The following is a 17,660-nucleotide window of genomic DNA, read 5'->3' as shown; positions in this document are numbered from 1 at the left end:
ACTTTGGCTGTCAGGCTGGTGATTTTGATAAGAGGTGGGCCCCAAATACATGCTGTGTTTCGTATGCCATTTGCAATTCCTATGATTTGGAGGGAACCGAAGGATCATTTAAGTGATTGTTATTTCTGTTTGACAAAATATTACACGAATCACATCTAAAACAAAACATACAGTTAAGTATCCTAATTTGAAATCTGCAATAAGACCTGTCTTACACAATGAACAGTTCCCTGTACCAGGATATGCCGATACGACCTTAGGTAATAACTCTGATTCTGACCTAACTGAAACTGAAAATGCTTCAGATGAAAATAAAAATGATTCTACATTTGAAGCCAATACCTGTTCATCAGAACCATACTTTCCCAATCAGAAAGACCTTAATGACCTGATTCGGGATTTAAATCTGTCTAAACAGCAAGCTGAAGGTTTAGCTTCCAGACTCAAAGGGTGGAATCTACTCCAAAAAGACGTAAGACTATGTAGTTATCGTGGCCGCCATAGTGATTACAAGGGCTGCTTCTCTGAAGAAAATGGTATTAGGTTCTGTAATGATATTTGTTCAGTTATGGAAACTCTTGGGCTTCAACACCGGCCAGATGAGTGGCGACTATTCATAGATTCGTCTAAAGTTAGTTTGAAGGCTGTGCTGCTACATATTGGCAATGAACTTCCATCAATATCTGTAGCGCATGCCGCTGATATGAAAGAGACTTATCAAAATATGAAAGTAATTCTAGAGAAAATACAATATGGAAAATATGAATGGTATATCAGTGGTGATTTAAAGGTCATTGCTTTATTGCTTGGTTTGCAACTTGGGTTCACCAAATGTTGCTGTTTTTTTGTGCCTCTGGGACAGCAGAGATAGGAAGTCTCACTATGTTACAAAATCATGACCTAAACATGAATCTCATATCCCTGGCCAGAAAAATGCCATATGTCCCTTTAGTGAATCCTGAAAAAATATTGTTACCTCCATTGCATATTAAGTTAGGAGTAATGAAAAATTTTGTCAAAGCTATGGATAAACAGTCTGATGGATTCTTCTACTTGAAATCGAAATTCCCCAAAGTCAGTGATGCTAAACTGAAAGAAGGAATTTTTATAGGACCACAAATCCGGTCATTAATGGGTGATGATCATTTCGAAGGACTGTTAAATCCACTGGAGAAAGCAGCCTGGAAGTCTTTCAAAAGTTTATGTTTCAATTTTCTTGGAAACCATAAAGCAGAAAACTATCGTGACATAGTGACGGATCTTCTGCATTCTTATAAAGCTATGGGATGCAACATGTCTTTAAAAATTCACTTCTTGGACTCTCACTTGGACATTTTCACCGAAAATCTTGGAGCTGTCAGCGATGAGCATGGTGAGCGTTTTCATCAGCAAATTTCTATTATGGAAAAGAGGTACCAAGGCAAGTGGCGTTCCAATATGCTGGCTGACTACTGTTGGACCAAGAAGAGAGACGTTCTAGATGCAAAATATGCCCGAAAATCACTATCTACCACTTGATAGGTAAGTCAGAATGAGTAGTTATAATGTTGAGTTAGATAGCTAGTTACAGATTTTTTTATAATATTATAAAAATTCAAATGAATATCACAAAAAACTCCTGACCGATGGGGACAAACTGAAATTATATTTGAATTCAGCACGAAATATTCTTCTAGAAAATGTTATTTTACTTCTTGTGAAAGAAAAAAAGTTCATTTTTGTCGACTAGTGAATTTGTTCATGAGTTTTGGTAAGGAAAATTTGCAACATTTGATCAGCTATTTTACTATGTTATTTGCAGTCACTATGAGCTAGTGATTAGAAAATTTAAGAGGCATTTTGGTCCAACAAGTTACCATATAAATGAAATAAGTATAATTATCAATCACCTTCAATTTCACATCATGCAATTCATCATATCTTATTATCTTGCCATTTGTCTTTATGCTCAAAGCATTATTATATGCTAATAGACCGGAAGATGCCATTAATTGGCGAAAGCGCTAGTCATGCTTAATTGTGTAATGACCTAAAGTAATTTTGTATTATTTCTTAGGTTAATTAAACAGTTATTGAAGGATTATTATACTTATTTCATTTAGTGATTAGAAGTTACTTATTGTCTGCAGCTGTTGCGTAACATTTAGCATCCATAAACGTGAAAAAAGCCTGATTGGGACAAGTTAAGTGGTTGAGGTTTTTCACTGGTTTCCCTCAATCCATTAAGAGCAAATGCTGGGTAGCTTTTGGCGCTGGCATTATCACCTTCATCTCACTCAGAGTTAGTTAGTTAGTGGGGTTTAAAAAGGGCGCGTCAGCTACTATGGCTATTTGCGCCCTTATCTAAAATCTTTCACTAAACATAAACACAATACAATAACCAGAATACTTAAAAAAACTAAAAACATGTTGTCACGGTTAAAACGAGGCAAACAAATGCAGTTTCAACAAGGTGAAGCATAAAAGCCATAAAAATGAGAAGTTCTCAGACCTAAGTAAAAAGAAACAACAAAACAATAAAACAAATGCCACCACATATAAATTATCTGGCGCATTTATAAAATGCACGGATGTAAAAGGCCCGAATGTCAAATTTGTTAAAATCTTATACTAAAAAATGTAACTTCCGGATGTAAAGAATCCGGAGGATAGGTAAAACGGTCATTAAAATACTACCTTGTCAAGTCCTGTATTCGATAAAAAAAACTCGGAACTGCACTTGTACAATTAAAATCTTTTCCAAGAGCGTCACGTAGAGTCGGCCGAATTCCATACTGCCGACGGGCACGGTCGTATTTTCTACACTGTAATAAAAAATGTTCCACGTGGCATAGATCACAATCCGGCTGAGACTCGCCACGTAGGAGATGGCCATGTGTCAGATGACAGTGGCCAATCCTCAACCGGGTGAGTAGAACTTGTTCGTGTCGTGACGCTCTTGTGGACGTATCCCAAAAACGAACAGTATTCTTTATTCTTCGTAATTTATTTCCCTCTTGTGCAGACCAATCGCCTTCCCATTGCCACCATAACGTATGTTTCAAATAGTTTTTAATATCTCGCCACCTCTCACACCAGTATACCTCAGACCCATATATAACACCGTCCCTTGCTGCAGCATCCACTGCCTCGTTTCCAGGAATGCCAACATGACCCGGAGTCCACACTACTCCGATCTCATAATCAGAGGTTAGGAGAGTGTGGAAAAGTTTCTGGGTTCTCAACACAAGAGGATCATCAGAATGCAGACACTGCAGGGATTCAATGAAGTTTAGAGAGTCGGAGCAGATAAGGAATCTGCCCCGGGGTTGCCTAATTAAACACAATAAAGCTCTATAAAAAGCATATAATTCTGCGGTAAAAATACTGGTGTACTGGCTCAATTAATATGTAAATATCTGTCCATTCGGAATAAAGGAACAACCAACACAATCATTTACTCAGGATCCGTCAGTAAAAAGTAATGAATAATGTGGATACTGTGATAAAAGTTCACTAAAACGAAGTCTGTAAACAAAAGCTGGTGTAAAAATTTAAAAACATCGGCTCAGACTTACGTCAAACATGGAACGTCGCATAGCCCATGGTGGAGTGGTGGTGTACTCCAGTGTGCGAACTGTTGGCAAGCGGATGTCGAGCTCAGACAGCAGTTCTCGAAACCGCACACCTGCTGGACGAAATCTCAGTGGTTTTTCACTGTATCGGCCACAAAGAGATAGATGGTAAAAGGAGTCACAAGAATTGTGCTCGGGCTGTGAGCGGAGCTTAACAGCAAACGAGCACAATAAGACATTACGTCGCCGATACAGTGATGGTTCCCCCGCTTCGCAATACAGGCTCTCTATCGACTCGTTCGGAAGGCACCTGTAGCGAGTCATATACGATGATGATGAATGGTGTCTAAGAGACGTACTTTGGACTTACTTGCTGAACCATAGATAAAACACCCATGATCGAGCTTTGACCGGATAAGAGCACGGTAAAGACGTAAAAGCACTATGCGGTCTGCACCCCGCGAACACCTGACAAAAGGCGTAAAATATTTAACGATTTTTCGCAACCCCTTCTCAGATCACGTATATGCGCCTCCCACGTTAATTTATAATCAAAGATAATTCCCAAAAAATCTCGCAGTGTCTGTATATTGCAACTCCACTCCATTAAGACGCAGTTCAGGATGTGGATGGAGTCCACGATGGTTGTAGAAGTGCACACACTGCGTCTTTTGAGTGGAGAATTTAAAACCATTGCGAATAGACCACTCTGATAGCACGTTGATGACCAGTTGCAACTGTCGACCGATGGATGGAAGGTATCGGGAGCTGTAAAATAAACTGAAGTCATCAACGTACAACAGAGAAGATACTCGGTCATTCACACAGTGGGCAATTACATTGATCGCAATGCAGAAAAGAACGCTTAATACATACCCCTGCGGAACGCCGTGTTCTTGGCGATGTTCGATGGAAAGTGTGATGCCTACTCGGACTCGGAAATACCGCTCTGCCATGAACTTCGCAATAAACGTTGGTAGACTACCACGAAGTCCCCAATCATACATTTTTTGCAGAATGGCATAACATCATGTGATATTGTAGGCCTTTTCTAGATCAAAGAAGACTGCCACAAGATGTTCCTTCTTGAGGAAAGCATCTCTAATGGCGGTCTCCAGCCGAACAAGATGGTCTACGGCGGATCTGTGGTTACGAAAACCACATTGGATATTAGATAATCGGTTTTCCGATTCGAGTACCCACATCAGGCGTTTACTTATAATCTTTTTCCATAACCTTGCATACGCAGCTGGTGAGACATATTGGCCTATAACTGCCAGGTAGAGAAGGATCCTTTCCTGGTTTCTGGACTGGGATTACAATGGCGGAACGCCAAGCAGAGGTAAATACATCCTCAGTCCAGATCCTGTTGTAATTTGAGAGAAGAAAGGATTTTCCAGCTGGTGGAAGATGGCGAAGCATGCGGTTATGAATATTATCACGGCCAGGGGAGGTGTCAGGGGATGTGTCTAGTGCCGCCTCCAACTCCTCGGATGTGAACGGTGCATTGTAGTTTTCAGTGTTAAGAGAGATATAGTTCAGTGTTCGTTTTATCCGCAGTATCCTTGATTTTTAGAAATTCCGGGTGATAAATGTTTGAGCTGCATATCTGTGAAAATGGCCTAGCGAATATTTCAGCAATTTCTATGGGACTGGTTGTCGTTCCTCCATTGTTCAGAAGACTGGAATTACAGAACTACGTTTCCCCATTATTCGACGGACTTTGTCGCATACGGTGTTAGCTGGGATATTGTTTTGCAATGAATTAACGTAGTTTGGCCGGGACGTTTTCTTAGCATCGCACACGGTGCGACGAGCTTTGGCCCGAAGACGATTAAACTGGAGAAAATTTTCTTGGGTCGGATGGCGCTCAAATTGGCGTAGAGCACGTTTGCGGACACGGATAGTATCTCTACAGGGGTCCGTCCACCAGGGGACAGAGAAGCGCTTTGGCCTGTAGGACGACCGGGGGATAGATAATTCCGCTGACTTTATAACCACATTTGAGAAATATTCTACTATGGAGTCCACACTTTCATGTCCGGTATCGTCGAATGATATGGACTCCGAAAATCCGACCCAGTGCGCCTTTTTAATAACCCAGTTTGTTATTCAGCGAGGAGTGCCGTTCTGCCTTTATAAGATATCACCCAGAAATTTCGCCTTCAGCATCCTCTCACTTTGTTTGGAAGACAAAGTTTCGACGAGCAGGCTACCGTTGCGTAGTCTAGTGGCATTCTTGACTTTCCCCACGAGTCCATCGAGTGCACGTCTGATATAAAACGGACTGATGTTCTTCATGGCTTTTTTCCGTACCTGTCAAAGTAATACCAATGAACTTCGGAGGCGGCATATAAACATTCACATTTTCAGGAACTAGATCCATTGCTGCGTTCGTCATAAGACCACCAGTCACTATACCTCATTTTGGGAGCGCGAAGAGGCCATTTTGAAACTGGCCCCCCCTACGGTACCGTCGGCGTCAGCCTGCCACCGGGTGGGTATAAGAAAATGATACCTAAAAAGTCTTCTCGAACTGTGCCGGCCATGGGGACCCCCCACAGCCCCATCACAGCAACCCACTTCACGCAAGTTACCCTTCAATCTGGACATTAGACACCTAACGGCAAGTCCTACACCAGAGGCGTGTCGCAGCTTCATGCCCCTACCACGAGAATAACAGCCCGTGGCTCCCCACTCTACACTGAACACAACCACCAGATTACTCGGCTAACTCCGACCCACCTCCCAAAGCCGGAGCAATCCGAGATCTCACGCAGCTTCAGGGGACTTGTGTTTGATTACACTGCGACACCCATACGTCAGCGGTAACGCGTCGGAGCGATATATCCGCCCCGGCGAACAGAGTCGGTCACCGGGACGTTTAAATCGCCCCGGGCCCCCCTTGGGGCTCTACGTGAGTGTACATGACTACTGGTCCGGGCTCCGCACCTAGACTTGCATATAGGAGCAGTATAATGGGTCCACTATTGCTTCGTTGCTGGGCGCCCTGTCGGGCCACACAAGTCGGAAGTCGCGCTCGAAACCTTGGGACAGGACCACGGAGATAGGAAAGATCCCCGCTGGTGAGACGGGAGTTATAAACTTCATAAACTTATCCTAATAATAGATATAAGAAATAGAAGGGGAAGAAGAATGAAACCTTATCAGGCATTTTTAAAAAATCCCGTATGGTAACGGACGTGGCAAAAACTCAGTGTTGCCAGGTCTCCGGAAATTTCCGGAGATCTTCGGAATTTTTTAACTTCCCGGAAAAATAGGAAATAAAGTTGTAATCTCCGGATTTTTTGATGTAGGAAATTATTTATTTTTTTTTTTTTTTAGAAAAACCAATCTCTGGCATACATTAAAACTGGTAAATGAACATTATATAGTTAAGGTTTTGTTAATATTTTATAACTTGACTACTAATGCTTCCCTAAATATAAAATATGTAACGCATAAAAACGAACGTAATCTGGTCTGGAGAAACATCTATGAGAGGAAGGTGGTGACTACTAATCAAATTGGTGAGTAGAAAAATTTAAGTAGAAATCTTTTTGTTATAGGTTCATGTATTGTAATAGTTAGAAGGTTATAATAACATTTTATGTGATTTTCGAAAGTGCCTCCGGAAATTGTGGACAAATCTCAGGATTTTTTTCATTACCACCTCCGGAAATATTTTTCCAAGATCTGACATGAAAAACTAACAGCGGGGATGGAGAGGTGAAAATGGCTGTGATGATGTTGTGGGCGTTCGGCATGCAATGGTGGCCGGCGAGGAGAAATAGAGTGATGAAAAAACGAGAGAATGAAAAGGACTGGGTGGTGATAAGGCGATTAATGTTCGAAAAGATAAGATCTCACTCAGATGCTAGATGTCCGTCGCAGTTGATAAAGTGTCGTAAAACTATATTTAATTTATTATTTACAAAATAAGATGTCCATAAATAGTGAATTCATTATTGCCTCTTTCACACTGCGTGTCTTTCTTCGATATAATTAATATTTTGTGTAATTGTATTTGTATTTTGTATAATTGGAAAGTGGAACAAGTAGGCTATAGTAAGAACTGTCGAATAGAATTGAAAGCACAAAATGCGAACTTGAAAACAACATGCTGATTCATCAAAGTACGAACATAATTCCGGATCTATTTTATCCCTATCTAAACTTAAAGATGTATTGTCAGTTGCTAAGTTATTAACAGTTGGTGGTTTTGTGGTCATTCATATCGCGACAAAATATGTGGGTTATTTAAACGAACTTATTAATTTAAATTGTCCAAGTGTAGGACTGTCCATCTGCAACTTCATAGAACAAAGTGCACTGCAATGAATAAGACGGTCATAGCCACTAACATCATAAAGGAGGAAGTATAAGATAGGCTACGAAAGAAGTACCAATTAAATAAATTATTATTAACGAATCGACAAACGTTGCATATTGCATGTGTATTATACATTTTCACAATGTAACTGTTGTAGGTATTATAACGGAAGTTTTGTCTCTAATTAAGGTAGAAGATAATGTAAAATATTGAATCAGGAATTTGCAAAAAATATTGAATCAGGAATTTGCAAAAGGGACCAAGTCCGAAAAAGTAAATCTTAAGAAAACAACAGAAAACCTTTTTGTATGGATCTGAATGTTTAACAGTTCAAACATGTTGATACACAATTTAAATGTGCACTTGGTTCCTTTTAATGCTGAAATCCAAGAAGAGTGTATGAAAAGCCAGAAACGGGTATAAACTCAATTTGCAAAAAATATGAACTTGGTCCCTTTTACAAATTCCTGATTCAATTAAAATCATGGGCGATTTTTAAAGAAATAATTGCGAATTTCTGTAAAAGCAATATGGCAACCCTGATCTTAAGAAACAATACCGCGTAACTGACATTTTTTGGTGAAATTGACGAATTGGAAATGCGCGCTCACGTTCAAATAGCGGAAAAGATTAAATTTAGTTTGGTAACCTTGGTAAAGAGCATAGACAAATAAATAGGTAAAGAGGCAGACACAATACAGCGTATCTTAAAAAAAAAAAAATCCTGAAATACCGCGTAAATACTTACAGATGAAAACCGAGTAACTGATTTAAATTAAATCTTTTGTAATATCGCACCGCATATCGATGATATAGTGCAGGGATGTCAAGACCGTGGAGTGGATCCAGTGTCTTCAGTAAAGCTTACGAACTCTTTTAAGATTTTTATCTCATTTGTTTGAAGTCATCCATTTCAATTTGACGCAATGTTATTTAGATACTATTAAGTTATTGTCAACAATTAATATTCTTGTACGTTACTTCAGAGATGTTAGTAAATTTTACGGTAAGTAATCATTTATATTACATTGGTATTCAATTAAATATTTTTATACATTAGTGTACTGAAATTGATACGAAAATACTAATTTATAATTTTTATCTTGTACTGTATCTGAGGGCATCAAATCATGCCGAAGACGCAGATACATAATATCCTGCAGATGATGAAAATATTTACTGAAGAAGAAATAACTGCATAGCTGGGATTTACATTTAGCCATTTTGGAAATTCTACAAGGATGAAACCAAGTGTGTAGTGATGGAGGAAATAAATTAAATACCGATATATTGATATTGCAATATATTACAAACCTAATTTCGATAATCGATATCCTATTGCAGAAAATATATCGATATATCAAACGATTATTGATATGTCGCTATACATGTACTGTATTACAATAAAATTAGCGGTACTTTAATTTTAATACTCCTTTTTACCATTGAAATTAACATCATAACAATAAAAAGCATAAATGTAAAATTGTACCAATAAATAATACATTTTCAATACAATATGATGTAGGTCCTACCCTAAATTAAAATTATGTTGGAGGTAAGGTGAGCCTAAATGATATACTGTAGTGGGGAAAGAGTTAAGTGAATTCTACATGGTTGAGTAGGGGAACACGATTCAATTATTCTAATTTTATAAAGGATTCAATCAAATACACACATATAATGCTCTTTTCTACCAAATAACGTAAACAGAACTTGTAATTATTTTTAAATGTAAGTAAACCGTACTTAGAATGTTACAAGTTTTAACAAACTTCACAGTTGATTTGATAAAATACTTCTATAGTAAGCATAGACAAATAAATAGAAAGACTCCCAACTCAATGCATTACCACAGTCTAATGTATACAGTCGCGCAACTTCAACACTTTTTTTGCCAACATTCACGACACTAGCGCTCAAGCGGCAGGCAAGGCACTGGTCATAGGGTTGATACAGCCAGCACGTGCTTTAAAGGTATGCGAGATGTTATAATAACGTTTTAATCATGCGTCGGAATAAAGGCAATGTGTGCAATGACGAAAATTGCAGTAACAACAAGTTTAAATCTCCGAATTTGTCGTTCTTCAGATTCCCTAAAGACCAAGAGAAAATCATAACTCAGTCATAACTTATAATCCACGCTGTAGGTAGGCCTAGCTACGTATTGTGTTCTATAAAACATTTATTAGTTATCAGTTACCTATTTGTATGTCAGGAAGGAGAGTTTAAATAAAAACAAAGTAAATACCTGTTACAGTATATTATTGTTTTGCAGAGATCATGTGTAAATGTGTAACCATTCCGATTTTGGATTATGTATCTACAGTTTTCAATGCAAGTAATTCCATAATTTTTGTATTCGTGTTTTTTTCTTTATATTTTTCAAAAGTTGAATGTTATATTGCATTCAAGTAGGGATTATGATGTTAATTTTTTCAAGAATTCATGGCGTATTATAATCCTTTTGCAAAATATTCACTTCTTGAATAAATCCAGACTGTGTCGATAAATTTCTGATGTGTTTGTGTAGATTCATGTGGCAGACGTATTAAGTTCTCAAGAAATAAAAGAGCCTTTTTAAATTTAATATAAAAAGCAATCTCTTCTGTAATAATTTGCATAAATGTTATTGGTGTTGATTTTACATTCCCAGTCATTATTTGAGCCGTTCAGAGCAGAAGTGGTATAAGTCAAAATTAGGTAATGAGGTTTAAAGTAAAAATTCTGTAAAATACAGCGCAAAGTAGCAATTAATATATCCTTCGTGCTATTCACTGACTACTAATAGTTTAAATAAATTCAATATTAACTGCTACTTTGCGCTGTATTTTACAGAATGTTTACTTTAATCCTCATTACCATTTTTGACTTACACCACTTCTGCTCTGAAAATAAAATTAGGCCTACATTTTCTGAGTTAATTGAAGTTACAATTTTTTCAACAAAATTGTGTGTTCATTTATTTGTTCTCACCTATGTCATATTAACAGTAAGTGCATGTAAATTACGTATTATATAGGTAGCAGGGGCGTATTTTGCGGCTACCGGGGCTACCGGCGGTAGCCCAAGGAAATTACAAGAGAAAAAGTTTATAATATAACATAATGTAATAATTTTGTATTATTAGTTTTACCATAGTAATTAAAATTAAAGTAATTGTTAGATATATTTTGTGTAATAATAGGGTCAGCGGTAGCCCAAACCCTTTAACCAGTATACGCCACTGATAGGTAGGGTAAGTTAAAATTAAGCTTAATGTGTGAAAACTGGAAATGTAATGTAAAATGCGGTAAACGTTCCATAAAAATTTAAACCATAATATCAGCACTATTAGCGACTCAAAATAATAATTAAAAAAATTTAAAAATAATGAACTTCATAAATCAATGTCTGTCAAATTAAGGTTTAAATCTTCCCCTTTTTTTATTTTTAAGTTTACCTCAGCGGCCGAGTTTACCCCAATTTGCGATATGGAAATAGTTATTTTCTCAGGAAATAGGGAGAGGAGTTCACCACGCGATGTACCCTACGAGATATGCCCTACAATTTTGACTCTTCTCACAGGACATATAGAGTTTCAATGGTTCATAAATATATTTAGGAATGAACTGAATTAACCGTCCACGTACAAACAATTATATTATTTCAAACCATGATACGTGATCAGGGTCATGATTCAGTTGTAAGGAGCAGAAAGAATTAAGTTTATTCCCAGCTTCTGAAACTTGTAGATTAACTGCGTGTGAAATTCTTCCAGGATTCTAAAGTAGAATTAGTAAGAACCATATACACTTATTGTATAGCATAAAAATATAAAATAAATTACGCAAAACCCGTTTTCTGATGTGTTATCATATGTAGTGTGCACACTTTTAACTTGCCTGCCGCTAGAGGGCTACTGTCGCGCCAGCTGTCAAATGTTGGCATATTTTATACGTATGAGTTGCGTGACTGTATCTATTAGACTGTGGCATTACCTTCGACACGCTATTGACGCGACGTCGAGACACTTGGCGGCAAAACATCGGAACTACATCTCGTTACACATAGCGGCAGAATGCGGAACTACATCCCTTGCTACACGGCCCGATCGGTATTACAGGTATCCGTTATGCCAACATTAGAGCACGATCGGTACTGCAGATACCTATTATACCAACACATACTGGTATTTTTCATATCGCCAAAGGAGTGTGTAATGGTTTATCAGTTTAAATAACATGTTTAACCACAAAATTTATATCACATTTTTGTTTTAACATGTGAATATAAATATAATGGTTGAACATGAAACTGAAAACCATTAACACACTCCCTCTTTTAACACCGTCATTTAACCCTTTTATTAAATTAATTTATCAAATTTGACTAATAAAAGTTTTTGCATCTTCTAGATCAAATATGTAATTGAGATACAGGATGCGAATAGGATAGGATACTTCTCTCCAAAACACCTTAAGCACTATTTTTAAATAATGTTATGTATCATGTATTGGAAGATGAAAACAAAGATTGACTTTGGAATATTGACTTCGAAGTTATTATTGGTCAGTTATATAATTATAATTCGCTCTTAATTTTTTTATGTCAAACATTAGCTTGAAAATAGTCATAAGATGTTTTGCTGTGACATAGTACAACGCACATTCATAAACATTTATAAAACACCAGTTTATTTGTTTTACACCGTCAGAGCTGAACATCTATTTCTAAAAGTAACTGCCATTAGTTTAATATATGGATATTAAAAATCTAAGTAATCAATAATCACCACTGATAAAGAATACAAAGAAAACTATTTGTCTACAACAGACATAAAATTAACTTAGACTTTTAATAAAAACACCATTAAGAAATAAAAGTAAAAAAATTATTTTTCATTCTCTGATGTATAGTTGATTCAAAACACTGAACATATTAGAAAAAGTGCAATACAATTTATTAGAGATAAGTCTATACTTCGCAACATTTCCTAATTTTGAGCTTTGATACTTTGATTTGGTTGTGGCCCCATTGCTCAAAATATGTTGTTGTTGTATTCTAATGCCAGGGGTTTGACAAAGTCATTTGACCTCTTGCACTCCAATATTTTTGGAATATATCAGTCTCCTAACTGTCCATTGTGCTACTCAAACCAAGAAATGGATTCGGAACACCTCAAAATCTGTGCTTCAGTGGCTGACCATGACAATAATTTTGAAAAATACTGGAGTGCAAGAGGTCAAATGACTTTATTGTCAAATGCCTGGCATTAGAAAACATGAACATATTTACTCTGGTCATGATAATATCTTTGAAAAATATTGGAGTGAAGAGGTCAAATGACTTTATTGTCAAACACCTGACATTAGAAAACAACAACATATTTACTCTCTAAAAATTCTAAATAATGCACCAAAATCTCACCAGTTGCAGAAGCTGCAGATTCGTATCGCTGCCACTGGACTCCGTCCTATGCCCTATAGATGACACAACTGAAATGCTCATTGTACTAGTAATTATTATTTGTATTTATATTACTATGTAATGTTAACTTAGGGTCTTAAAGATCGTTAGATTTATCATTGCCCTATATATTACAAAAATTATATTGCTCATAATGTAGAAGTCAAGTACTCTACTTTTTTTTCAGATGAATGAATGAATTCCCCTTATTTTCCTTCAATTAACTGAAGAAATCAACACATTAAACGAATGAGATAACAATGATGATAATAATAATAATAATAATAATAATAATAATAATAATAATAATAATAATAATAATAATAATAATAATAATAATAATTCATTCTAGTACCGAGGTCATGGAAAGCATGGGGCTCTACCTCCATGCCCCCCAAATGCCTTCTTGGCATGTTACGGGGATACCTTTACTTTTTACCTTTAATAATAATAATAATAATAATAATAATAACAATAATGAAGTCCATTACCATACCCTTGTCAACAAAATTAAACACAATTTTGTTAAAAGATAAAGACAGTGAATGAATCACTCAATGAAAGAGAATACAGGTTCAAATTGATGCCACAGTGAAGTGCAATGAATGAAGCAATTATGTTAGGTGGTGAAAAAGGTTAATGTAAGTAGGCTGGTGATGAAGTGGGTCGTAGTTCTTGAATGGGATACCAAGCATCCCTTGATGGAATGGCCCCTCTTAGTAAGTTATATCTGAAGTCACCGTTATACTGATTACTGCGAAAATGGCTTGCACATATATAGGCCCTTCTGTAAGGATGAGGATTTTCTGCCACAGCTGCCCACATGTGGTACTTGTTACAATCAAAATTCTATTATTATCTTTAAAAAAATACACAAACCAGGGTTGGTATTAATTTAAATTAATGATTTAATCATGATGTAAATAAAATAATTTTCATTTTATTTACATCAAATAATTGTTACTACTTAAATCACAGATTAAAATTATATGCACCTAACACGATTAAGATGAGAAATTAACTTCCTGAAAAAAAATATATAAACGTTTTTACATATGACTGTTCTGCTGCTTCTTAAAACTATTAGCAATATATATGAGTAGCAAACTTGCATCTCTGCAATGAACAAAATATTTTCTATGGTGAAATATATTTTTCTTCCTATGAATTCATATAAAATTTCACCACAGAAAAATCTTTGTTTATTACAGACATATAATTCTAGAATTTTCTGAAGAAATGGACAGGTTTTGAAAGTTTGCTTCTCATATGTCTTTTCCCAACTCCTAATTAAGGAGCAACAGAACACATGGTGCAGGTAGTCAAGTAGAGTCTACTTTCGGAATCACCACCTAATTAAAGCACAGTATGATGCTGAGGATTGAAATGAATAGTTGTAGCTCATAACAATATTCAAAGTAAAAGTTGCACAATGCCAAATGGACTACGTATTTATTCTGAAAACATACAATGCTAAGCTCTTCTGATAAATTTATTTGTAAATATTAATCTCCCTAAATAGTTGAATTCTTTTCTAATGAATAACAAACTGAGCATAATATCTTGCCTAAGTCTAAGCTAATTATTATTATCATTAAGTGCAGGTTATTAGTGCTGTAACTCTTCATGTATTAATAATGAGGCCTATGTGTAAACATAGTAAATTATTTTTGAAGCGATGTTGTTAATTACTTAAAATAACACATTAACAAAATACACAATTATGTAGGAACTAATGCACAAATTAAGTTTAAATGAATTACAAAAGAAGGCAAAAACTCATTTTAATAAAAAGAAATATGAATTTGACAAATAATTCTCACTTAAATTTAAAAATCACTACAGTTTACCAACCCTGACTATTTACTGATGATATATAAGGATATCTTTGCATTGAGCTTATGCCAATGCCATTGCTTACCTTTTAAGCTGTGCTGCATTACTTGGCACAGGAAACAGGAATAACCAGGTCTTCTCATTACTATCCGATTTCTGACAGCACACTGCAGCACATTCACAGTGTAAAACTCCGCCATTTGTCTTTCTATTAACTGAAACAAACCAGCAGTAGCCTAGTATCATATAATGCATTAATAACACTACATTTCATAGAACAATTGAAGGATTGCAGTATAATCAACGTTTGTGAAATATTCCTGGAAGAATTCTATCCACGAGTGTATAAAAATAATAAATATCTCCGGCAATTTAACTCTTTTTATTTTATCAAAATTATTCCAGTAAAGGTACTACTGTTAACTGTAAAGTCAAATTTCTAAAATATATATTTTCGGGAACAACACTTCTTTACTATTGCGTTGCCAAGCTAAGGTACCCCGCCATCCTTTGGTAACGCAACTGTAAAGAATTACACCGGGAACAACACATTTAGTCATATCAGATTATTTCCCAAGAATTTTAAGATGTCTGACCAACTTAACTTGGCTATATACAAAAATAAGATGTTCGTTCATACCCAGAGTGTATATTAACTCTGTTAGCTTACCTTTAAAGCTCTTGGCGTAATTGCAGTTAGGCCTAATACACTGTTGTAATTCAACACAGAAGTCAGTTCATCATGTGGTAGTGGTAGAAGGCAGGTAATCGCGTTCTGAAGTTTATCCCTGAAAACAATTACAGATCTCAGTTTAATAAACGTTTAAGATATGATGGAAGAATTCAGTTTAAATTAGAAAACATGACGGTGCAGTTAAACTGCATCTACACGGTTCAGTTTTTCATGCTCGTTCGCACGCAGTCTGGGAAGAATATTGAAAGAATCAAGTTTAAAGCGCATGTTGAATTAAGATACATTAAGATTTTCTATTTACAAGGTACGCCATATTAATATTAAAATACAAATATACCATGTGATGGAGTGTAAAAACCGATTATAGTTTCACTGACCAAGTTCTGCAGCAGCGAAAGCTAAAATAATATATTATCCTGCACATTGTGTGCACTTCCGTTATTATTAAATACCAATCTTGCAGGCATTGCTTGAATGTGTGAAGTTGAAAGAAAAGTTGAACCGTGTAGATGTAATCTCAAACATATTTCTTTCTTACCTTTAACGTTGCGAATTATTTCTTGTTGCAGGAAAGCACCAGTAACTTCTCAATTAACTCGATCTGTTCAAATTTCTTCCTTAAGCAGCCATGTTCGTCCATTCCATAATTTATACAAGATTTAAACAGAATAGGAATGCCAACATCCAACAATTGATCAACTGAACAAATGAGGTTAATAGGTCATACACAGTACACTAATATGGCTCCTTTGTCCTCGAATGAAAATGCAAATTAGCTATATAGTAATAGTAATAATAATCCGTATATTATAAAACTGACACATTCTGTAAATAATGGCTATTAATAATATCTGTTTAAAACAGTCATATTGGCGAAACTTATACCAAAGAACTTTCGAAACCAAAGAGTTTTGTACTGCTAATTTTACAAACTCTGTGATCGAAATACAGCCAGCGCTGTCCTGACCACATGCGGCAAACAATGGAACATCTATGAGCATCCAACATCTATCATTTGAGTTAAACCCCCCTGATAGTAAGTTCCCATTGCAAGTTATTGTTACACTCCGACATTCCAAACAACAATGGTGATGATGATGATGATAGGGATAGAATTTTTATGCACTAAAAATATATACTAGGAAAACAGAATGTCAGTACTAGGTTCTTCATAGAAATCATAGCCGTAAACATATGTCAAATTGGTATTAAATCCTTGTTTCTCTTTCCATTTCAGAATAGGGAATTTTTGAGTAATAACATGAGATGTACTTCAGACTTTTCTAGAATTGATACCTTGTAACATTTTACCTAATATCATATTTATTTACCTAAAATGTATGTAAAATAGACTTTAGGCTACACTACGCTTGAGAAACATCTCTTTTGAGTGTCAAACAGTAGTCTGGTAGCGTCTTTCCATTTAGAAAAATCCTGATGAAAACGCTCCCCATGTTCGTCGCTCATTACCCGAAGGTTTTGAGGAAAGAAAAAATAGATGAGAACCCAAGAAGTTATTTTGAGAGATACATGACATCCCATCACGTTCTAGTTCCGAATCAGCTCGCTGACAAGTTCTCTGTAATCTTCTGATCTATGGTTGCTAGAAAGTAACAGTCTGTTGAATGATCCTTAGGTTCTCGGCATATCATTGAAACTGGAAAAGGCATATGACAGGATCCTATTAGCCAATCAGTTAGAGTAATAGAATTACATAGAGCACAACAGATTTCGGGGGTCAAGTTCCTGTCCTCATCTATTTTTCAATCAAAATAACACTCGTAATCTCTTTTAA

General features: G+C 36.1%; 1 long non-coding RNA gene across 1 annotated transcript; it reads right to left on the bottom strand.

The window, feature by feature from the left end:
• Window positions 1–14,220: 14,220 nt before the first annotated feature.
• On the bottom strand, window positions 14,221–16,604 carry LOC138703318 (uncharacterized). The gene is made up of 3 exons (XR_011333094.1): window positions 16,404–16,604; window positions 15,842–15,959; window positions 14,221–15,386 (listed from the first exon to the last, which is right to left on the bottom strand). It is a non-coding gene; the product is annotated as an uncharacterized lncRNA (long non-coding RNA).
• Window positions 16,605–17,660: the final 1,056 nt, after the last annotated feature.

The sequence above is a fragment of the Periplaneta americana genome, chromosome 7 (genome assembly GCF_040183065.1).
Source record: "Periplaneta americana isolate PAMFEO1 chromosome 7, P.americana_PAMFEO1_priV1, whole genome shotgun sequence".
Classification (NCBI taxonomy): domain Eukaryota; kingdom Metazoa; phylum Arthropoda; class Insecta; order Blattodea; family Blattidae; genus Periplaneta; species Periplaneta americana.
This window is presented reverse-complemented; position numbering and strand designations above follow the sequence as displayed.